Below are 25407 nucleotides of genomic sequence, written 5' to 3' on the forward strand. Positions count from 1 at the left end.
AAGAGGATCACTTGAGCCCAGGATTTGAAGTTGCTCTGAGCTATGATGCTGCCAGGGCACTGTATCTGGTGCCACAGAGTTATTTTATTTATTATCAAAAACTCATAAATGAATAAAATAAATTACCTCCTGCTCGCACAACTGCAACACACAAACCGTGGCCCTTCCCACACGGGGAACCTTGACGTCTGCAGCCCCCATCCAGCCCCTCCCCTAGGGAAGGCACCTCAGCCCCCAGAAGAGGAAAACACTGCTGTCATGGCTGGGACAGAGCAATGGGGAGCCCCGAGCTGCAGCTCTATGTTTGTTTAAATCTTGAAATGTATATCGTTATCCCCTTGAGAAATGCTGCTATAATGGAATTATTTTTCAAAAAACTACAGAAATTATTTTACAAACTTCATGATGGCTGTGATTCGCCCCATCACAATTCATGACTATTACATGTATCGCTTCTCCAAACTCCCCCGTCTTCATGCTGTTTCTAACAGTGAGTGATGTTAGCTCCCATTTCCTAACTGTTTTTCTTTAACTTTTTTTTCCTTTTTGCTTTTCCCAAAAAAATTTCTTTTGTTTCTGTTCATAGAAATATGTGGCTGATGGTGGAGACTTTGTCATTTCCTAATTCGTAAAAGAAAGAGATCAACTCTGCTCAGCTATGAATGGGTGGTTTCCTCTCTAAGGTCATCTCAGAGCACGCTAGAGGGACTTGGTGACATCTGTGCCAGAGGGCCCGGCACAGAGCCACCATGCGAGGCTATTCAGCACAATTAACTCCGACTCAAGTGAAACAAACAATCGCCCATTCGTGTGGGAATTGTCCCTCGGTCTTTGTCCAAGTCATCAGAGCGACATTCTCCAAGTGGAATAGCTTCTAGGCGGCCCTTGGAGGCCGGGAACCCCACACATAGTCACTTTGTCTGTTCCTGTACTGAGACATTTGCATAACTAACTGCTCTTTCCCAAATGAGTTGATACTTGCACAGGTTTTGAATAGACTTCTCAGTGGCTCTCCAGCCCCAGGCAGGGCCTGTCTCACCCAGAACACAGGAGTGCGTCTGTCTGTGACCAGGTTCATTTGTGTGTTCCAAGGAGGAAACAGCAAGTCCCCGGAACGCTCTTCAGCAATGGAGGACCTGCAGGCAGGAACAGCTGCCCGCCCTCCCTCCTGCTTTTCTGCTGTCTTCACGTGGACACCGGAGGGCACACCCTGCGGCTACTTCTCCCTGCTGGAAGGTTCCAGCCCTGGGAGCCCATGTCCCTCCTCCATCCTGGGCTGACATCTTCCCCACCCTGCACAGAGAAGGTCTTGGTGCCAGCCTGTGGCCCTACGTCTCCTGCTGGCGAGAGGCTGTGGCCACCACCATCTGCTTTTCCCGATAGGCCCCCCCAAACGCAGGGAAATTCAGATGACATAAGTGAAAGTCAGAGGCATAATTAACTTAATGACTGGATTTATACAGCGACTTTTCTTCTTTAGAGTTCAATGCTCAGGGAAAGAAAAAGCATTTTGGAAGTGCAGCGGCTAGCATCCAGACTGGGATCAGCGGGGCCTGCAGGGCAGGGCAGGAGGGAAGAAGGAGCTGCAGGGAGAGGCACCCGCAGGAGAGAAGAACTCCCCAAATCTAGACCCACACGCCTTGCCCTGCAGAAGCGGTTCCCAAGCGAACCTCCCTAACCTCGCTTGTTTCCAAGGCTGGCGTCATCTGTGTTTCTGCTTTGCTCAGTCATTCTTCCCGCCTGCTGCGGATCCCCAGTGCTGGCACAACACCAGGGACAAACCCAGCATTAAATGACAACTACCAAGACAGCACGTTCCCACACGTGGCTGTAGACCTGCCCGTCCCCTCGGTCAACTCACAAAGGGCATCTCTCCTTCCATCCACCTCCCGTCAGCATCCTCAGGGTTCTGCCTCCGCCCCAGCCTCTCACCCTGTGCTGCGATGGCTACTGGCTGCTAGAGGGCTTGGCCAAAGGCGGCCTGGACAGGGTCCTATTTGACCCTCTCACTGCTGGAGCTGGAGGCTCCTTGCTAGGATTTTCAGCCCTAGAACATGGCACTTCATGTTTAATAGGACGCCGTGAAGGCTTGCTGAGTAAGTGACTTTGACACCCTTCTGCTTCCTATTTGGCCCCAGAAAATCTACTTTATTTTTGTTTCCATTTTCTGTATCTTGAAGGCAAGGTAGCAACTGCCTTTCTCCCAGGACTGTGAAATAAGTAAGAGATACATCACCCAAACATGTCTTCAAATATTTCTACCGTGAAAGAGCAACTAGATGAAGAGATATGACAGACACAGAATTCATATACTTGAAAATCATTTAAAAATCTTCTCGATGATTAGGTGAAGTTTAAAAGCGCTAAGTCACTGCGATTTCAGGGTATTTGTGTATCCATTATCTGTTCCCTTGAGTGGAAAAACCTGTTTTAATTCTAGTACTAAGTAGATTCACATTCCTGATCGGAGTCATTGTAATAAAATCAGCCTGGTTGCAGCCATTTCCACTACCAACATCATCATCATTACCTCTTGTAAAGGAACGCTATGTAGCTAAAAAAAAAAAAAAAAAATTCCTTTTAAAAAAAATCAAGAAATAGATGCAGTAATTTTAGATCTGAACTCTAGGTTGGCAAACTAAAAAGTCAGCTCGATAGACATTACGGACGTTAAGCAATGATCCTGGAGACGGGTTTTGGAAAGAGTTCACAGTGCAGAGAAGTTGATTTCTAATTAGATGTGAATTATACTGTTTTCTATATTATGTTTAATTAAAGAATGAGCAAATAGTTGTGACAACTGGCAAGATGGTTATTTTGTAGCATCTCGGGCTCAGCTACAGCTACAAAGGGGCATGAATCAGCAGTTGTCTTTAAAAAGAGCACTTAGGATAAAATGATTAGTTTCATCAATTTAGACCTATTTTCTTAAACAAATAGAGCTAGTAGAATAGCGTTCTCTGTTCAGACGGGAAGACCTTTTTATAACTGAAAAGGAGAACTATTTAGACACCATCACTTCCTCTTAAGGGGGAAAATCGCTCCATTTCCCGTGACTGACATTTATCACACTTAACGCAGCCCTGAAGAAGTTTCTTGTCTCTTGCCAGATAAACGAAATTTGCCTAATTTTAGTGCCTTGCTGTATAAAAACCTTAACTGTTATGCATTTTATTAAGAATATTGTTTTTAATATCCTGGCACTTTATTAAATGGAAAATTGCATCTATAAAATCATAGTCAAAGATTTATGATAACTGAAAAAAGTATTCGTACTTATACAAATAAATCAAATTTGTCCTTTAATGGACAGGAAGAAAAGTAAAGCTTTTCACACTTGATAGAGCAATTATGTACACATCTTAGACACAGATGTACCCTTCCACTCATGTTGTTTTTGCATACTTGGGTATATATAAGTGAATGTTTCTTCCTAAAACCAATTTCTGGACCATCAGAATAAGTATAAATAATTTAAAAATTGCTAAGCTATATATAAATTGCACAATTTCACAAACACATATACTGTATATAAAAAGTTATACAGATAAGCTGGAATATGTATGCAGAGCTCAGAAGAAAAAAAGACAGCCAAGGCTAATCCAGACAATTTACTTTGGCTAATATTATGAGAAAGAAATGATACAGATGTGACGTAAGGACATAACATTTTGCACTTTAAAAAATGAGTAGAGAGAAAAAAATTCTCCCTTAATTTGAAATAAAATTACATGTTGAAATATGTCATTTTAAAAATTTTGCACTAACCTGACAAGGACAAAGTCACTGAACTTCGTACCGTATTATTCAAAGTACTTACGGCCAGATGGAGGTTCCAGGGCCATGCAAACATGTACATCCATACAGCAACTTCATTTCAAAGGTTGTTTACAACAACACAGAGTGGGGCAGCACCTGTGGCTCAGTGAGTAGGGCACCGGCCCCATATACCAAGAGTGGCAGGTTCGAACCCGCCCTGCCAAACTGCAACAAAAAAAATAGCCCAGCATTGTGGCAGGCGCCTGTAGTCCCAGCTACTCGGGAGGCTGAGGCAAGAGAATCACCTAAGCCCAAGAGCTGGAGGTTGCTGTGAGCTCGGACGCCGTGGCACTTTACCCAGGGCGACAAAGTAAGACTGTCTCTAAAAAAAAAAAACAAAAAAAACACAGAGTTTAAACTATTGTAACCTAAAACCAAACACCCTTCTAGAATCAAGACACTATGTAAAATCATTTTTTTCTACTGTGAACCTAATATGAATTATGTATTTTAGAGTTATTATTTATAATAAAGTTTGTTTTATTGTGCCATTAATATATTTTAAAATGGAGAAGGATAATCTAATTTGTTGGCTTGTTATATTAGCAAGATATTCATTTCCAGCAACCTGAAATTCATACAGGCTATTACATTACACTCTTTTAATCAACAGGGCTGGAATTCTTATCAGTCCATTTTTCATTATGATGGAAGACATTGATTAAGTTGTGCTTAATGGATTATCAGATATTATCTTCTGTGCAATTTGTAAAGAATTAGGTTAATAATTTTCCGATCTTAAGGTCCAGAAAATTTAGTTTCTTTAATAGGGCATGATTTATTACTTGCACAATGATTAGTTTGATACAGCATATGGCAATTAAATTTAGGAAGGTTGTATGGTCACCTGGGAGAGAGCAGACACATGCAGAATAATAGAACCCAAGAAAAATATTTCCCAGTCGGTATTTTTACTGTTATAAAATAAATGCATTTATAGAAAGACAATAATCAGGTAAATTTAGAGAAAAATAGTACTGCTAAAAGCTATCAAGTATGTGTTTAAATTATATATATAATTATGTGTTTAAACTGTAAGAATTTACAAACAACTTGTGCAGGCCACGTGACGGGATGGTAAATATAAAGAAGACACAAGTTTCTTATTGGGCAGTTAGTGGAATTGATTAATCTGACATACCTAAAAGTAAAAAGAATAGTAAAAGTCCTCATTAAACAAAAGAAAATTGTCAAACCATACCAAGTGGTTTTTCTTCTCAAAAGAGTATATATTAAAATACATTTTAATTATCTAAAGAAATTTGGAATTATAAAAATAGGAACTATAATGCATCTCTCAGGTCTGCAGTGATTTCAATCTGCTTTAATATCAGTTATTGCTTTTTTTCTCAATTGCATTCTTTTCTCCTTAATCCTACCTCATTTCTTCTAAAATTACCTGGGCATTACTGCTTTTAAAAGAATAAGAATTTCTTTATATGTTTCAGCAGTTCTATCCCATAGTTCTTTTTAACCAAATAATTCATTATATTTACTCTGAGCTGACTCTTTTAAATTATAATCATGATCATTCATATTGGAGTATCTGTGAATACAAGAAAATATAATATTGGCCATATTAAATGTAACCAATCTCAGAAATATTAGTAACATAAGCTGCACACTCTGAAAACATCTGGGTGAGAATGAAACACTCAGACGTTCATCTGACAAGTCGGTCTCTCAGTGCCCAAATGGCTGGATGCCCAGTCTGACACAGACCAATCATTTGGACAGTAAAATCTTTTCCATCTGCATGTTTCTGACAAGGTTCATTATAAATGTAGCAAAGGAAGGAGTAAGTACAGTACAAGATTTTGTATATATAAATATAATTTTTAATGGAGATATTTTTCTAATTAAGATGCCTTTCCAAAGGACACAAAGTGGAATGTGCCAGTGAATTCCTCGGACACCCAGACAAAGGCTCTGGATGTCTGCAAAGGCCGGGTCCCTGCAGCGGGCAGCACACTCAGCCCTCACCCAGCGGAGGAGGGCACTGAGAAGTCTCAGCGGAATAGATGCTGAATTTCATCGAAAACTGAAAAGTAACAGATTATAAAAAGACCAATTTCCCGATGGTGATTACTTTTTTTGATATTTACATTTTCTGAAAATAAAAACTGGTTTTATTGAAGCTCATGTATAAATTCTTAAGATGCTTTGGGGGCATTTCCTGTTTATATTAGCGCATTTTTTGTAAACAAAAAAGGAAAAAGAAAGCTTCCCCTTGGAATGTGTGATTACTCCAAACAACTGATTTCATTCTAAACATCTGAAACAGTATAAGCAGCGACAGCTGCATTTGGGTAAATACATCAAATATACAGAAATATATAAAACTTAATCATGTCATTTATAGTGTGGCTGTTAAGCTGCAAATTGCATCGGAAACATGGTTTAAAAAAATAATAATAAGGGTGTCGCCTCAACAATCTGCCCACACGGCTCTTTTACATTAAACTGGAGTCGATCCAGCCTGAGCCTGGAAGACTCAGGTCTGGTCCTTACCCGGCGGCCCCGACAAGATGCTGGGTTCCCGCCTCTGGCAGGTAGAACTGGGGAGGCCAGGACTGGCGGGAGGCTTCTCTCCTCCAGGTGGGAGCCAGAACTGGTTTCCACGGTGCACAGAAAGAGGTGACATCGTGGTGGGGAGGGGGCCGTCCCCCTGACAGTTAGGAAGCTAAAAGTGACCCCGGAGGCCTGGGCTCTACAAGAGGCTGGTGAGGTCACCTTATCCAAGGTAGAACTTGCTTTCGTTACCCACGTATCTTCTTTCTCCGATGTTCAGACTCAACAGTGTAGCAGAAGCTCTGCACTCCCTGAATGGCAGGATTGGGTGCCCAGTGCAGCCACCACCCCCTCTGTCACACCGTGCAATGTTTGGGAGTTGTGAATTCTCATATCCTTCTAGCCTCCTACAGATGCAACTTCCCAGCCCGCGGGCTCCACTTCCTGCAGACATTCCAACCAATTTTTAGAAACCTTAAGAGAGAAACAGGCCCAGAGCTGTGGACAGCCGGAGGCTGCCCCCTCATTTCTTGCCTTAGATTCTGTTTATCTGCCCAGAAGTCAGGGGAGCCACCTGCCAACCTGAGCTGCTTGGAAACCACTGATGCGCCGAGCATTTGGACATTTTGTGGGTTTTTGGACAACTGGGAAAAGCTGTCTCTCTTTAGTTGGAAATGCATTTATGGCTCATTTGTAAAATAGCAACTGAAGACCATAACTCCTGAAATTAAATACTTTTTATAGGTTTGTATACAAAGCCTAGGCCAGCATTTTAGGTCTCCTAAGGTTGAATACACGTGACTTTATTATACTTTAGCTAAATATAAATTCAAAAATTATTTCCCTACACAAGGATGCAATGAATACTTACCCATCCAGATTTTTATTGGCTATACTGGTACCTAAGATTTGCTGGGGTCCAAGGGTAGGCACGGTACTATTTTAAATACTCTGCAGGTAGTAAATCCTTGGACCCCAAGGGCAGTCCTAATACATGCCTATGGTATCAGATGACGAGAAAAGTTAGGGGGCTAGTCCAGTGTCCTGCAAACAGGCAGGGTCTGGGGCCTCGGAACAGGCCTCCCTGTTCAGGCTGCTCCTCAGCCCTGGGGCCACCAGGTGAGATGCAGTGAGCAGAGTGCCAGTCCCCACCTGTGGGGGGCACACCTGCACATGGAGCCTGTGTGTATCAGGGGAGCAAAGCCAACCAAGTTATGCTCTCAGAACCCTATGTGGCATTTTCCAGGCCACACTTGATTCGTGTATCTCAGCACGTTCTAGGGCGATTAATAGGTTTCACGGTGAAAATTATTGAATTATTCTGTTTCCCCAAATTTCTGCTCCCTAAAGACACCTGGACTGAGAGGACCAGCAGGTGCAGGGCTCTAAGAGCCACTCTGGCAGGTGCCCAGGCCTGCAAGGGGCCCTTCTTTCACGTTTCCCACTGAGCCGGCGCTTTGAAGGCTCTCGGTGGTTCTCCCTGACACCGGCAACTCCAACCTGCCTGCTCACACCACCAGCAGAGAACACCACCATGGCACTGGGGCTGACAGTGGGGGACTACAACAGAAAATTCCCCAACAAGAGCTGCAAATACAAACAGTGCCCATCATGCAGAAACCATCTTGGTGCGCGGGTCATTGGTGATTTCATTTGTAAGTAATGTTTTGATTGTCACAGATTATATGTTGTTCTCCTGCCCTGACATTTGTTGTACAGCGGGATTGATTTTTGTGCTCCAGTATGAAAAGGTCACATTGATCAATGCACTGTAATTGGCACTAAATTAGGATCATATCAGGTTATTTTGCTATTTAATGATAAAATATTAAAGAAAAGCATCGGTAGATTGCAGGCACTAGCATGCACCTTAAACCCACTGTAATGATGCTTCATTTTGCAAGAAAAATAGACAGAGAAACAACTGAAGTGCTCAAAACAACTGTGATGTATTGGAAGAGTGGCCTGGAATTATATATTTGCGTTTGAGAGAGACAGAAAGCCCTAGACGCAGAACACCGAGCCCAGCGGTTGGCCCTGCCGGCCACACAGAGCCTTCCACGGAGGCTCAGTGATGGCTGCGCTCATTATGTTCTGGTTAGAAATGTTAAACCTTTGTGTTCTGCATACAGTAATTAAGTTTAGAGACATTTGTGTGCCCTGCACCCACTTACCAGACAAACCCTAGCTTTTGAAAATTTGCAACTTGCTTATGGTTTCCTGGGTTCAACTGCTTTTCTGTTTCTGGAGAGCATTGCAAGGCCCTTGCCTGGTTTTCTGTGTTTGCAACTAAAGTAATTAGAAGCATCACAAAGAGTGTTAAATACTGGCTGTTATTTTCTCCATTGTAAATAGACATGTTCCCCCATTATTCTGAAATGTGGTTAGCAAGAGAAAGCTGCATACAATTATGCGTTTACAGGCAGCTAATGTTGCAGGAAATGTGTTTGGTGCTTTGCTGCCATGGAGTATATTATCACGCTGCAGCAGGAACGCAGACGGCTACTAAAAGACGTTAACCTTTTTAACAGCGGGAAGTATGGTACCACAAATATTGATGAAATAATAGGGGGTCTGAATTAGCAGAGAAGGGGGGCCCATGCACAGCAGCAGGACAAGAAGCCCTTGAGGACCCCCCAGAGCACAGCAGAGCCAGCTCAGGCATCCCTGGCTTTGGTCTAAAGGTCACTGACCATTTCCCAAAGAGCCTTTTTAACAGCAGTTTGAATGTCCATTTTTGGCTTCAAGGACAAAAAAAAAAAAAAGGACATTGTACTGTTTCACAGTAACATTTGATGTTCAAACAGCTTCAGCCCCTTTTCTCCAAAAGTGAAAGCAATAGCAATTATTTGGGAATCAGAAATATGCTTTTTTGGTAGTCATGCTTGTTGTGCGTTAAATTGTGGTCTCACAAAAGAAACATTCCTGTTTCAACCCCTAGAATCTGTGACTGTGACTTTCTGGGACATACGTGTATCTGAGAGCTATCAGATATTAGGAGTTTGGCTCCAGATCACCACAATAAAGCAAATATCACAATAAAGTAAGTTGCACAAAATGTCTGGTTTCCCAGTTTATATAAAAGTCATGTTTACACTATCTATGAAATGTGCAATGGCATTGTGTCTAATAAAAATCAATGTGCATAATTTTTTTTTTTATTATTTGTTTTTTTGAGACAGAGTCTCAAGCTGTTGCCCTGGGTAACAACTCCAACTCTTGGGCTCAAGCAATCCTCCTGCCTCAGTTTTTTTCTATTTTTAGTAGAGATGGGGTTTGGTTCTTGGTTAGGCTGGACTTGAACTCCTGAGCTCAAGCAATCCACCCACCTCGGCCTCCCAGTGTGCTAGGATTACAGGCATGAGCCACCGCGCTCAGCCCAATGTTTTTATTTAAAAATGTTTTATTGCTAAAAAATGTTAATAATTACTACTTAGAAGTGTGGTCTGAAGATGGGACTGCATTGCTGAAGATGCTGTGAATGCTGTTGAAATCACAGCAGAGGACTAGAATGTTCCATAAACATAGGGGAGGATGCAGTGTTAGGGTTTGAGAGGATTTGGTGTAATGCTATGGAACAGCATCTCATGCACAGAGGTGTCTTTCCTGAAAGGACAAGCTATAATCTTCAAGAACAAGCGAGCCCTCATCTTGCTGCTGAGGGAAGGTTTTGCCTCACTGGTGCTGGTGGTGGCTAACCAGAGTGGTTGCTGCTGAAGGTGGAGTGGCTGTGGAGTTTCTTAAGCATCTTCACCAGGAATAATACCATCTCAAGAAACCACTGTGTTTGCTCATACATGAGAAGCACCTCCTGACTGCTCAAGTTTTATCCTGAGATCACAGCAATACAGTCTCATCTTCAGACCCCCCTTTTATTTTTTTTCTCTATACATAGGCATGTGTTTATTTGGTTTCCACTTTGCCTTCACAAAATTAAAAAGGCTTAAAATTTCATAACAATGTTTAAGATAAGAACTAGAAACAAAAACCTCGTAAAGAATGAATGAAGATAAATATTCAGAAAACAAATCAAATGATGGCTGCAATGAAATATTGAGCAATAACATTCACATTGTCAGATAAAAGTATGTCTATCATAGAATGCATCCTCATTTATAAGTGAAATATGTTTGTAATTTCCCTTTATAATAACATATTTTTTCCAATTTTAATGTCAGGTGTATCCAGATGAAGTAGAATGATTTTGAAGTATTTCTTCTTTTTCTATTGTCTATAAGATTTGGCATGATCTGTTTTTTTGAAATTATCTTTTATTTTTATTTATAAATATTAGTTGTCTATTTTTTGAGACTTTGGGGAAAAAATAAGCAGCAGACCCCACTTCTAAGTCTAGTTCTCCTGCTGTTTCCACCACACCTGCGGAGACTTCCTGCACTGACAAGTTGAACCTTTTAGTCATCCATGAGGGTTGGAATGAACGTCTCCCGGACTCCTATTAATGTTGCTATTTCGACCTCCTCCTGTGAAAGGCATCTAGAATGGTGAATCCTTGCCAGAAGGTTTTCAATTTACTTTGCCCAGATCCATCAGAGGAATCATCATCTATGGCAGCTATAGCTTTATGAAGTGTATTCTTAAATAATAAGACTTGAAAGTTTAAATCAGTCATTGATCTATGGGCTGCAGAATAGATGTTGTGTTAGAGGCATGAAAACACTTTAGTCTCCTGGTCCATCTCCACCAGAGCTCTGGGGTGACCAAGGGAATCGTCAAGGATCATTAGTATTTTGAAAGGAATCTTCTTCCCTGAGCAGTAGCTCTCAACAGTGGGCTTAAAATATTCAGCAAATCATGCTATAAAAAGATGTGCTGTCATCCAGGCTTTTTTGTTCCATTTATAGAGGAAAGTAGATTTGTCATAATTCTTAAGGGCCCTATGGTCTTTGACATGGTAAATGAACATTGGTTTCAATTTCAAGTTACCAGCTGCATCAGCCAGTAATAAGAGAGTCAAGGAGGCCTCTGAAGTTGGTGGATGAAAAAAACAGGCAGAACCCACATGACATTTATTAAATTTGCCATATTTTAAGGGTGCAATTCATGGCACCTCAAAACAATTACTAGCAACATTAAAGATCATTAATCACAGATCTCCAGAAGAGATATGATAGTAATCAAAACATTTGAGATATTGTGAGAATTACCAAGATGGGACACAGAGACAAAGTGAGCAGACGCCATTGAAAAGCCCTGCTCAATTCGGGGCTGCCAGAAACCTGCCATTTATAAAACCCAGTATCTATTAAGCACAATGAAGCCATGTGCCATGAAACAAGGTCACCTGTTGGATGTTTGTGGATGTGATCACTATAAGACATGCTTCCCTGGACATATGTCCTCATGAGAGAAAGTAGAGGCAGAGAAGCGGCGATGCTTCCAAAGGCCACAGAGTGCCAAGGATCACCAGCAGCCAGCTTCCAGGGAAGGGGCTTCCCCAGGCCTTTGGAGGAAGCACAGCTCTGTGGCCCCTTGATTTTGAACTTCTCCCCTCCAGAACTATGACTGACAAACTTTCCATAGATTTAAGCCACTTAGTTCATGGCACTTTGCTATCCCGGCCCCAGGAAACTGATATAATCACATACATAATGTATTTAAAGGGGATGGGAACTGTTACATGTTCCCAAATTCCCTACAGTGCATCTTACAAGGTACATGTGAAACTTAGTAAATGTAGAATATAAATGTCTTACCACAATAACAAAGAAAATGCCAGGAAGGCTATGTTAACCAGCGTGATGAAAATATGTCAAATGGTATATAAAACCAGGGTATGGTGCCCCATGATGGCATTAATGTACACAGCTATGATTTAATAATAAAATAAAATAAAATTATAATCCAAATTCCAGTAATTTATAAGCCACCCCATTTGTTCCACCGGCATTACTGGGGGCTGCTGTTGACAATGATGGGGGTAAAGTGGGACACGCCCTTGAGAGGTGCTTGTCCAAGGCCTCAGGAATTCCCAGGGGGACTAAGACCTCTCCACGCAATTTGTTCATTCACTGCTCAGCGCGTGTTTCCTGAATACTCACTCCATGTCAGGCATTACGCTCCTGCTGGGCCTGGGCCGGGGAACAGCAAGGGGTGCCTTTCACACTTGTACAGAGACAAAGGAGAAAGTGGAACACAGTGTGAGCCTGAGGGCCACCCCGCCAGGTGGGGCTGAGGACGGCCTTCAGCAGGGATGGGGCTGCCATGAGGGCCAGGTCCCGTCCGTCCCTCTCCCGCCTCCCCCTACTCCACAGGAGGGCGGCTTTGACGCTGTCTCCGGCTCTGAGCTGTCACCGCCTTTCTCCCAGTCACCCTGTGCCTGCAGCAATTGCCGCTTACCGTTGTCAGGTGGAGCGGAAGCGCCGTGAAGCGCCGGTGTAGCTGCTGCGCAGAGACGCACACGCTGCACGTCTGCGTCCTTGCTCCTAGGCTCTGTCACCCGTAACACGTGGATTCCCTGGATATCAGGTTTGGTTTTCCTGGTGAGCAGACCTTCCTCAAGACATGTTCCCACTGCGGACTTCAGGCCTGTCTTCAGAGGACAGGCTGGCGGGGACCGTGTGCCGCAGAGCCCTAGGCCGCAGCGCTGTCCTTGGGAGACCCTGGGAACTGCGGGTTCCATCTGCGCCTGGGGCCCTCAGACCTTCTGCTCCCACCTGTGCGGGGTCAGGGCTGCAGGGCTTCCGGCCCAGATGAGCTCGCGCCTCAGGAACAGCTCTCAGCCACGGGCAGGTGTCCTCCTGAGCGGACCCGCGCCAGACGCTTTATCTGTAGCCCTTTCCGTGGACCCCTTGCTTCTGGGTGATGCCCACAGAGAGGGACCCCAGCCCGCGGCCCCAGTGCAGCTGTGCAAACACCCTGGTGCTGGGGACTTGCAGGCGGAGGCCCCTGTGAGAGGCAGGCCGGTTCCTTCCGCGGAGGAAGAGCCACTAATCTCTGTGCTGGGCCCAGCCCAGGCTCTGCGGCAGCTCCCCTGGAGGGAGGCACGGACAGCTTCTGGCAGAAGGGCCCTGACTCTGATCCTGAAAGCTCCCAGAGCTGACATTGTGTGCTGAGTGTCCTGAGACAAGTGATGACCCCCCACAGCCTGAGACCAGAGCAAACCCTGGGAAGGTGCGTCCTGCCTTCCGGTGACCGAGCTGGGACTGCCCGGGACTGCCGGGCCAGTGCTCGCTGCTGGCTGGAATCTTGCGTCTCTGACTTGGGCTTGGACCAGCTCAGTGGCTCTACCATGTCCTGAGGAGGGAAGAGCCCTGCAGGCTCTGGTCCCTGTGTGGCAAGTCGGGAATGACGTACTGGAAGGCCCCGGTGCAGGTACCAGCGAGCTGCCGTGAATTACCAGCTGTGCAGTCTGGGCTCAATTTCTTAACCAGTATCAAGCTTGGTTTCAACAGAGATCATCAGGGGACCTGAAAGGGTGGCAGGTGTGGTGTCTGGTGAGTGATCGCCTGATTGCCATCTCTTCTGCCGCAGGCGCTCTCATCTAATCAGCTCTCTCCTTTAACTGCAATGGCCAGAAGTCAGGCCTGGCCCTGAGTGACCCGCAGCACGGCTGCCCCTGGCCCTCATAGGCTGTCTCTCCGTGTCCAGGGCAGCGCACGGCCCCTGGAGCTGCCCACAGACAGGCCTCCCCACTTGGCCGCGTGGACGGAGCATGGGCCCAACTCTGCCAGGTCTTCCTGCGCCCCAGCCAGCCAGTTTCCCTGTGACAGGCGAGGACAAGTCGTCCTCAGGTTCCTGGGCTTGCAGGCCCTCCCGGCCTTCAGAGCTCGCCCCATGCCCCCTGCGCTTTTGGCTGCACCCACAGCCCCTTTCATCACCACTTTTTAAAGACAATGAAACATCCAGCTTTTAGGGATTTCTTGTGTAACTGTGTGAGTTGAGTAACCTTTGGGTTGGTCGCTGCTGATAACCTCTGAGGTTTATGTGCCTGGTGATTATCCATTTATCACCGGCTGGTTCCTCTGCGGAGGTGCTGGCCGCGTGAAGGCGCAGCGAGCCTGGGCTCGTTTCGTTGCTTTTCCCAAATCAATCTTGTTCTCTGCAGTCAGCAGGCTCACATTTGGGAGGCATTTTTCCTCTCCTCCTTCCTTAGCTTGAAGTCCTCACAGCAGGGCAGCTGGTCCGCCCAGCAGGGTTCCTGCCACTGGAGCTGGCCTCTGGTTCTGCCCACGTGCAGCCCCCTAGTAAGTCAGCCTGGAGACACCAGCAAGGTGGACACTTCTATCCTCAGAGCCTGCTGTCAGGGGGAGATTTTGACACGTTTTATAGTGGGAAATAGATTTCCTCCAAAACTTCTGGTGTTTAGGGTATCAAAACTCTTTCTTTGTGCGTTTTTCAAAACAACTTCAAAGTTGAAGTAGAATAGATTAGAGAATTAGCCAATGTACTTACTGGCCGCTGTTGCAGGACATTGCAAGGTAAATGCACATTGTAATTATGATTATGTAAGAGAAAATTCTGAAACCTCTTACTGTTGAGGCAGAAGGTGTTATGCACAAAATAGAAAATAAAACAGGAAATTTTCCAAGTGAAAATTCTGTTTACCTAGTTTATGGTCCATACAATTTTTAGATTTTTTATTGTAATTCACATATGCACACAAAGTATTTTCAAAAACTGTACACTTTCATTCCTGCAGAGTGTGATATTACAAAGTCTGGAGTCAGCTGCTGACAATCTGATGTAGAAGATAAAATCTTCGTGAAAAAATTTGCCTTCTTTAAACTGGATTATTATTTTTTACAAAACAATGTAGTTGTATCAAGAATTTACCCCGCAGAATATTTTCACACACTGGTTTATTATTTTATTTTTGTTTGTTTGTTTTCATTAAATCATAACTTTGTACATTAATGCATTTATGGGGTTCGGGGTACTGCTTTGAAATACAATGTGAAATGCTTACATTGAACTAAGTAACACATCCATCGCAATTATACTCTTTTCTTAATAGTTTTGAAAAGTGCCATTGCATCATGCACGTTAGGTGAGGTCCCCCATATATCCTTCCTCCTCCCATATCCCCCCTCCCCTCCCCTCTCTCTCCTCTTCCCTTCTACTTTCTGGACATAGTTATGTTTTGCCATTTGTATGAGTGTATAGGTGGTTATATATTGATTTCATAGTAGTATTTAGTACATTGGATACTTTTTTCCATTATTGAAATACTTTACTACGAAGAATATGTTCCAGCTCCATCCAGGTAAACGTAAAAGATGTGAAGTCTGCATCTTTGTTTATGGCTGCGTAGTATTCCATGGTGTACATATACCACAATTTGTTAATCCATTCATAGGTTGATGGGTACTTGAGCTGTTTCCATGTCTTGGCTAGTATGAATTGGGCTGCAGTAAACATTCTGTAAAGTAATTTTTGATCATCTGGATATATACCTAGAAGAGGAATTGCAGGATCGAACGGTAGGTCTACTTTTGGTTCCTTGAGTGTTCTCCAAACCTCTTTCCAAAAAGGTTGTATTAGTTTGCATTCCCACCAGCAGTGTAAAAGTGTTCCTTTCTCTCCGCATCCACACCAACATCTGCAGTTTGGGAATTTTTGTGATTTGGGCTAGTCTTACTGGAGTTAGATGATATCTCAAAGTGGTTTTGATTTGCATTTCTCTGATTATTAAGGATGATGAGCATTTTTTCATGTGTGTGTAGGCCATGTGCATGTCTTCATCAGAGAAGTTTCTGTTCAGGCCTTTTGCCCACATAGAAATGGGGTTATTTGTTCTTTTCTTATTGATTAGTTTGAGTTCTCTGTAGATTCTAGTTATCAGACCTTTGTTAGAAGTATAACCTGCAAAAATCTTCTCCCATTCTGAAGATTGTTGTTTGCTTTACTTACTGTGCTCTTAGCTGTGCAAAAGCTTTTTAGTTTGATCAGATCCCAGTAATGTATTTTTGGTGTTGCTTCAATTGCCCAGGGGTTCCTCTTCATAAAATATTCTCCCAGGCCAATTTCTTCTAGTGTTTTCCCTGCACTCTCTTCTAGTATTTTTGTTGTTTCATGTCTTAAGTTTAAATCTTTTATCCATTGAGAATCAATTTTTGTTAATGGTGAAAGGTAGGGGTCCAGTTTCAGTCTTCTTCGGGTCGCCAGCCAGTTCACCCAGCACCATCATTAAATAGGGAGTCTTTCCCCCACTGAATATTTTTGATAGGCTTGACAAAGATCAAATGATGATAAGTATCTGGGTTCATCTCTTGGTTCTCTATTCTGTTCCAGACATCTAGCTCTCTGTTTTTTGTGCCAGAACCATGCTTTTTTAGTCACTATAGATTTATAGTATAGCCTGAAGTCTGGTAATGTGATACCTCCTGATTTGTTTTTATTTCTGAGTAAGGGTATTTGCTATTCAAGGCTTTTTCTGATTCCATACAAAATGAAGCACTATTTTTTCAAGCTCTTTAAAATATGACAATGGTGCTTTAATAGGGATTGCATTAAATCTGTAGATTGCTTTGGGTAGTATGGACATTTTAACAATGTTGATTCTTCCCAGCCATAAGCATGGTATGTTTTTCCATTTGTTAACATCTTCCGCTATTTCTTTTCTCAGAGTTTCATAGTTCTCTTTATAAAGATCTTTCACATCCTTTGTTAGGTAAATACCCAGATATTTTATCTTCTTTGGCAGTACTTTAAAAGGAATAGAGTTCTTGACTATTTTTTTCAGCTTGACTGTTATTGGTATATATATATATAAAAGCTACTGATTTGTAAGTATTGATTTTGTATCCTGAAATGCTGTTGTATTCCTTGATCACTTCTAAGAGTTTTGTGGTTGAGTCTCTGGGATTTTCCAGGTATAGGATCATATCATCAGCAAAGAGTGAGAGTTTGATCTCTTCTGACCCTATATTGATACCCTTGATCACCTTCTCTTGCCTGATTGCAATGGCTAAGACTTCCATTACTATGTTGAATAGCAGTGCAGACAGTGGGCATCCTTGCCTAGTACCTGAGCTGAGTGGAAATATTTTCAATTTTACACCATTCAATATGATTTTGGCTGTGGGTTTGCTGTATATGGCCTCTATCAGTTTAAGAAATGTCCCTTGTATGCCTGTTTTCTTAAGTGTTCTGATCGTGATTGGATGCTGAATATTATCAAAAGCTTTTTCTGCATCAATTGAGAGAATCATATGATCTTTGTTTCTTATTTTATTTATGTGATGTATTATATCTATAAATTTGTGTATGTTGAACCAACCCTGTAACCCTAGAATAAAACCAACTTGATCATGGTGTCTAATTTTTTTGATGCATTGTTGAATACTGTTTGCTAAGATCTTATCAAATATTTTTGCATATTCATTAATGATCTTGGTCTATAGTTTTCTTTCTTTGTTGGGTCATTTCCTGGTTTGGGCATCAGGGTGATATTTAGTTCATAGAATGTGAAAGGAAGTATTCCTTCTTTTTCTATTCTTCGGAAAAGGTTGTATAATATTGGTACTAGTTCCTCTTGAAAACTTTGATAGAATTTGGATATGAGCCATCTGATCCTGGACTTTTTTTTTGGGGGGGGGAGATTTCATATTATTGATGCTATTTCAGTGATTAATATAGGTCTATTCGAGATTTCTAAATCTTTCTGGTAGAGTCTAGGAAGGTGGTGTGCTTCTAGGTATTGGTCCGTTTCCTTCAGATTTTCATTTTTCTGGGCATAGAGATTTTTGTAGTAATCATTGAGGATTTTTTGAATTTCTGAAGTGTCTGTTATTTCTCCTTTATCATTTCTGATAGACAATATTAGAGATTTTACTTTTCTGTTTCTGGTTAGGTTGGCCAAAGGTTTATCAATTTTATTAATCTTTACATAAACCAACTTTTTGTTTCATTGATCTTCTGAATGATTCCTTTGTTTTCAATTTCATTTAATTCTGCCCCAATTTTGGTTATTTCTCTTCTGCTGGGTTTGGGGTTGAAATGTTCTTCCTTTTCCAGTTGCTTGAAATAATCCATTAAGTTGTTGGCTTCCTTTCTTTCTGTTTTCTTGATGAAGGCTTCCAATGCTATAAATTTCCCTGTTAGGACTTCCTTTGCAAGTATCCCATAGGTTTTGATAATTTGTGTGTTTGTTATCATTTTGTTGCAAAAATTTGGTGATTTCCTTCTTAATCTCGTCTTCAACCCAGCTATCATTCAGCCTACTATTATTTAGTTTCCATGACTTGATTTATGAAGATTCCTGTGACTGTTGAGTTCAACTTTTATTCCATGGTGCTCCAAGAAAATACAAGGAATAATTTCTATTCTTTTAAATTTGCTGAGGTTAGACTCGTGTCCTAGGATATGATCAATTTTAGAGGATGATCCCTGGGATGTTGAGAAAAGTGTATATTCAGTTTTATTAGGATAAAATGTTCTGTAGAAGTCTGTAAGGTCCATTTGTTCTAGGGTCAGGTTTATGTCTAATATTTCTTTGTTTAGTTTCTTCTTGGAGGATCTATCCAAAACTGTCAAAGGGGTGTTAAAATCTCCATTTATTATAGCGCAGGAAGATATTGAATTCATATCTATTAGTGCTTGCTTTATAAATTGAGGAGCATTCTGGTAGGGTGTATAAATGTTAATTATAGAAATCTCTTCATGTTGGGTATTTCCCTTGAGAAATATGTGGTGACCATCCTTATCTTTCTTTATCTTTGTTGGTTTAAAGCCAATTGTATCTGCAACTAGAATTTCAACCCCTGCTTTTTTCTGGTTTCCATTTGCTTGATTTATAGATGTCCATCCCTTCACCCTGAGTCTATTTCATCCTTTATGGTAAGATGAGATTCTTGTATACAGCATATAGCTGGTCTGAGTTTTTATGTATCCAGTCAGCCAGCCTGTGCCTCTTTAGAGTATAATTTAAACCATTCACATTAATCAAGAGAATTGATAAGCCTGGTTGTGTTTTGGATGTCATAATTTTCGTATGTCCAGTGAACACTTTTAATCCTTTCACCACTATGTAAGTTGGGTTTTGTTCAAAAATTTCTGAGTGAGTTTATTTTGGTGGTAGAGCATTGTGCTAGTCTTTGTGGAGGATAGATCTGAGAATATCCTGGAGAGCTGGTTTAGTTATGGCAAATTTCTTCAACATATGTATGTCATTAAAGTATTTCATTTCTCCATCACAAATGAAACTCAGTTTAGCTGGATACAGGATCCTGAGCTGATAGTTGTTTTGTTTTAGGAGATTGAAGGTCGATGACCATCCTCTTCTGGCTTGAAATGTTTTGGCTGAGAGATCTGCAGTCATTCTGATATTTCTTCCTTTGTAGGTGATGTTTTTATTACATCTGTCTGCTTGCAGAATTTTCTCCTTTGTCTTAAAACTTTGGCAAAATTAATCACAATGTGTGTAAGAGATGCTTTATTTGGATTGAGGGTTGGGGTTCTGAAACTGTCTACTATATGAAGTTTTTTATCTCTTGCAATGCTTGGGAAATTGTCCTCCATAATCTCTTGGAGTACAGCATCTGTACATTTAGGACCATCCTGTTCTCCTGTGGGAATTCTTATATAATGAATGTTTGATCTTTTGGATGGATCCCACAGTTCTCTCAGGGAATGATAAGTTTTTGCTCTCCATTTGTCTGCCTCTTTGAGTATTTGAGAATGTTCAAAAGCTTTGTCTTCAGTTTCAGAGATCCTTTCCTCTGCCTGGTCAACTCTATTACTAAGGGATTCTTCTGTATTTTGGAATTCCTCAACTAACTTTTTCATTTTCTTGAGCTCTTCTATCTCTTTTCTCATTATGTCTATATCTTTGGTGATTTTGTCTTTGAATTCATTAATTTCTTGAGACAACTTTAGAACTACTCTTTGGATTTCAATTTTTAACTTTTCTTCCATTCTATTTATCTTATTTGCCATCCATATTCTAAATTCTATTTCTGACATTTCAGCCATTTGTTTACACATTGAATCTTCAGTTGTATCTCCTTTGTCATTTCTTAGGGAGGTTGGTCTCCTCTGATTCATGGTGCCAGAGTTTCTCCGTTGGTTTCACGCCATGTTTATTTTCCACTGTTTGGTTATTAGAACTGGTAGGGCGAGATTGAACTGGGGTTCCCAGGTACTAGAGATAATCAGCCCCTTACCAAAGTGCTAGGCTTTGTAATTATGGCTTATCTCCTACAACCTTACAAAGGTCCCCTTCAGAGTTTTGGCCAGAGACTCTCAGGACCTACTTGGTGAGATAGCACAAGCTAGTTCTGTTTTAATATCAGCCAACATCTACCCTATCCTAAGAAGACACAGTATTAAGCTTAAATCTCAGCTATGAAGAGATACAGACAGCTGCAGTGTCCACCCCTGACCCTTCAGTTCTTTTCTGCTATAGAACTTTGGAGGTTAATCTCAGAGTGCCCCCCCCAGACATGAGTTCCAATTAAATTGTCTCAGGCAGCACAAACCCTATTCAACAGAGAGGGATCCAAGGGTCTCCAACAGCACAATTAGAGCCACAGATCCATGCCCCTGCTCACCAGACACAGTCCATACTGTTGTCCACTTCTCTGCTCACAGGCCCAGTTGGAGCCAGGGACCCTGTCTCCACATCTACCAGTCTCACTCTACACACAGCAAGCCTCTGCTTGCCAAACCAGTTGGAGTCATGGGACCATACCCCCACCTACCAGTCTCAGTCCACACACAGTAAGCCTCTTTTCACCAGCTTTGTTGAAGTCAGGGCACCACTCCCTCTCCATAGGTCTCAGTCCACAACTGGCAAACCTGTGCTCATCAGCCTGACTAGAGTCTGGGAATCATACCCCCTCTCACAGGTCTCAGTCCACTCCTGGAGATTTGCCAGCTCTGTTGGAGCCAAGGGGACCATGCCCTTGCCCTCAGATCTCCGTCCACACCTGGCAAGCCTCTGCTCACAGGACCAGCTGGGGCTGGGGAACAACCCTTCCCACTGAACTCAGTCCACACGGGGCAACCACTCTCTTACTGTGGGTGCCGTCAGAGCCAGGGGGTTCTGCACCCCCTCCCGCCAGACACAGCCTGAACCAAGGGTCACCACCAGCACTGGCCAGACAAGGTCATAACCAGGGGACTTCTCCTCCTCCCACTGAGCGTCCCTTCCCACACCCACTTTCTTTCCCACTTGTCACAGATTCTGTCCTGATGGTCAGTGACCCACACTGTGCCCAGATCTCTCAGGAAAAGACCAAACACTCTGCACTGTGCAGGTGGCAGAACTTCAGACCACCAGGCAAGGGGGAAAGGGTTGACTGGGAGTTTGGAATTGTGGGGGAAAATATCTGTTCAATTTTATGCCTGGCAGGATGGTGTCTAGGTTCGTAAGTGGGACCTCCCTAGAGAAAGAGACCTGGTGTTTAGAGGCTCTCTCCAGTGAGGTAAAATGAGTGGTATTTTGTTCCCTTCTCACTCACAGATAGCCCGCAGCGAGCCTCCGGCTTGGGGGAGGGGTATCCTGTCCTCTAGTTGATAGACTTTGTACCTGTAATTTGTTTTCTTGAATGATCTTCCTTGGAGTTACAGCTTGACAAACTTCTTTCTTGGCTTCACAGAATCCAATTCTGTCCAATTTTTCTACCTCTAGTCAGGAGCTTCTGCCGAGAGTTGCTACCAGTCGGCCATCTTCCCAGAATCCCCTGGTTTATTATTTTAGTTTCATGGCTTATTTATTCTGAAATACTTGAATGAATCTAGTTGACTCACTTAAAAGACACCTTAATTATATACTAAAATACAAGTAGACACACTGATTACATAGAAATCAGCTTATCCATATGCAAATGGTGGCTGGACCTTGCCCAATTTGGAAAGATCATTTATACCCAATCACTCAAAACTTCTTTGGAAGGGAAATATTAGTGATTCACATGTTTTTTTTGACTTAAGAAACAAAATGATGGGAACACCTTGAACCATCTGTGGATGTGGAATGACCTCTTCTAGCCCATAACTTTAAACTGTGTTATTTTCTTTGTGATAAAATAAATGAATATACTTACAAAAATCAAGTTATATTTTGTAATTGACTTAAAATTAAATATAAAATACAAGAGGACTATGACAAGCGTATTTCATAACTCACTTCTCAAATATAACCACTATTCATGTTTTGGTGTAAAAATAGCAAACATATTTTTATAATATGCCACATGATATCTGGTTCTTTTAGTTTTTAAAAAATGATTTTATATTTATTTTATTAAGATTCAGGTAATTGTAAAATTTTTCTGGAAGGATTGATGAAAAACAGCACCATCCCAGACCCTGCCCTGCTGCCACTCTCCCACCTGTTAGAGGCAACCACTTCTAATGCTTTCAGCCAATTGTTGTATTATGTGTCTCTGTGTCCCCCCAGGACACCACAGCCCTGGCCTCTCCCAACTCTCATGTTCAGACACTGCTATTCCTTCCTCTCCCATAGCATCAAGATTTAGTGCCATTCAGAACCCTCTTCCCAAAATCTTTCCTCTCTCTGCCTCTCACTAGAGTCATAGCCTGATTCTAGACTAACACATTTCCAGCACTTGCATCATTACAATAGATGTGAGCTGTGCAGGCTCTTCATGATCAGATTGTGTGACCCATATTTCCTTCTTGGAACCTGTATTTGACCCATCATCACCCAGTAAATGGACAGAGTAGAAATAAATTATCTTTTTTTATATTAACATTTCATAATATTAATGTTAACTTTTCTCATGTATAGTTTTACGCATTTTAACATGGGTAAGTTGATGTAACTATCAACAAAACATGAGTGCAGGACAGTCCATCTCCCCAAACAGTCCTTCTTGGTGGTCAAGCCCCTCCCCCAGCCCTGGCTTCACTGACCTGTGTCCAGTTCCCACAGTCTGGCCTTTTCCAGAATCCCATAAAAGGAACCATGAAGTACCTCACCTCTGGCTTCCTTCATTCCACATAATGCTTTAGAGTTTGTTGTTAGTTGAGCAGCTCCTGTGGCTCAGTGATTAGGGTGCTGGCCCCATATACTGAGGGCAGTGGGTTCAAACCAGGCCCTGGCCAAAGTGCAACAAAAAAAATAGCCGGGCATTGTGGCAGGTGCCTGTAGTGCCAGCTACTTGGGAGGCTGAGGCAAAAGAATCACCTAAGCCCAAGAACTGGAGGTTGCTGTGAGCTGTGATGTCATGGCACTCTACCGAGGGTGACAAGGTAAGACTCTGTCTCTAAAAAAAAAAAATCTATCTTAATTAACAAATAGAATGGTAGATATGCATGTACACAACACGATGTTGTGATGAAGATGTGCATTGTGCAGAAGCTAACTTGAGGTAGCGGATGTCATGTGTGCTACCTCGCTTAGCATTTTTTGGTGATGAGAACATTCGAAATCTACTTTCTTAGGGATTCTCAGGAATATGATGCACCCTGTTGTTAACTATAGTTACACATTACACACTGCGATATCTTGGACTTACTCCCCTCCCTAAGTACAAGTTTGTTCCCTTAGACCCACATCTCCCCAGGTCCCTGCCCCCAGGCCAGGTGACCACTGTCCCCCTGTCCTCTGTATGTGCCCATGACACTGACCACATTGTTAGATGTTTCAACAGTTAGTTTTCCTGTTTCTTTTGGCTGAATATCGTTGCACTGTATATCTATTTATCCAGTTAAGAAAATTAATATCTTTCCAGTTTTTGATAATTAGAAATAAAGCTGCTATAAATATTTGTGTGCAGATTTTTGTGTGAACATTTACTTAAGATAAAAGTCCAGCAAGGGCGTTGCTGGGGCACAGTGTAAGGCACATGCTTAGTTTTGCAAGAAATCACTGCCTTGCTTCCAGAGGGGCTGTATTGTTTGCGTTTCTACTGGCAATTCTTCCGAGTTCCACATTTTCCATATCCTTACAACACAGGCAGTTCTTGCTTGACTCAGCTTCACTCTGGGGTCCTTCCAGTCACCACGGTTTAACTAAATAGCTCCAGTCCCCAACACTATCCAAGTCCAGGCTCTGTGGTCTGTGACGTGGGTGTTATTCAAAGTACCAACTCTGCAGCTGGTCCTCCGTCCACCTATCATTGGTAACAACTGGGCTTCCTGGTCCCTTCCGTTCACAGACAGCAAAGTGTCTGCCTGTGCAGCCTCCCATCCCTAACAATAGGCATTGTACACTGTGAAAATGGATATATTAAAGAGAAAATAGGCCAAAAAGTATAAAAATAAAGAAATGAAGTATAATGTTGGAAGGGAAAATGCAGTTGTGGTAAGTGGAGCTGTAGGAAATACGAAGGCCAACATGCAGGTGCACATACCGCTGTCCTCACAAGCACCGTCCAGGGCTCTGGAATGCACATGGCCGGTGGGGATGAAACCAAGGTGCATGTCCCAAAGAGGTGACACCCCCAAACCCTTCACATCAGGGGAACCTTGAGCAATGTGATGCCATTGAAAGAAAAGAATAAAACCTTGAAAGCTGATCAGACATAGAAGGGAGCCTGAAAACTCACCTAGGTGTGGAGAAGAGGCTGGCTGGGTTTACAGAAGCAGCAAGCACTGTCCAAGTTGCTCCTGGTGTGTTTTCTACAAATAAGCCAGGCCTTTTAGCTCCCCATTCTGTTCTAAATTGCAATGTGCTGAACAAATATTGAGCATTTTCTCTTTTTTTTTTTTTTTTTTTTTTGCAGTTTTTGGCCAGGGCTAGGTTTGAACCCGCCATTTCCAGTATATGGGGCCAGCGCCCCACTCCTTTGAGCCACAGGCGCCACCCTATTGAGCATTTTCTTTTCTTTTTTTTTCATTTTTCAATGCAGTTGATACTGGCAACAAGGAAGTTTCTTTATTATTATTATTAAGTCCTTTGTACATAGATCATAAATACATTTATGCCATTTTCAATGTGTTGATTCTTTGTACAAATTGGAGTGCTTACATCATACCAATCAACATAGCTTTCACCACATTTCAATTCATAATTGCCAAGTCATGGAACAAGGAAGTTTTTTAGGTTTTGACTAAAATTCCTAAAATGCTGAAAAGCCATTAGACAATCCTCATTTTCTCCTCTCATTATTCAGGCTGTGTCAGGGTGCCACTCACACAGCCCTTTTG

The sequence above is a fragment of the Nycticebus coucang genome, chromosome 19 (genome assembly GCF_027406575.1).
Source record: "Nycticebus coucang isolate mNycCou1 chromosome 19, mNycCou1.pri, whole genome shotgun sequence".
Classification (NCBI taxonomy): domain Eukaryota; kingdom Metazoa; phylum Chordata; class Mammalia; order Primates; family Lorisidae; genus Nycticebus; species Nycticebus coucang.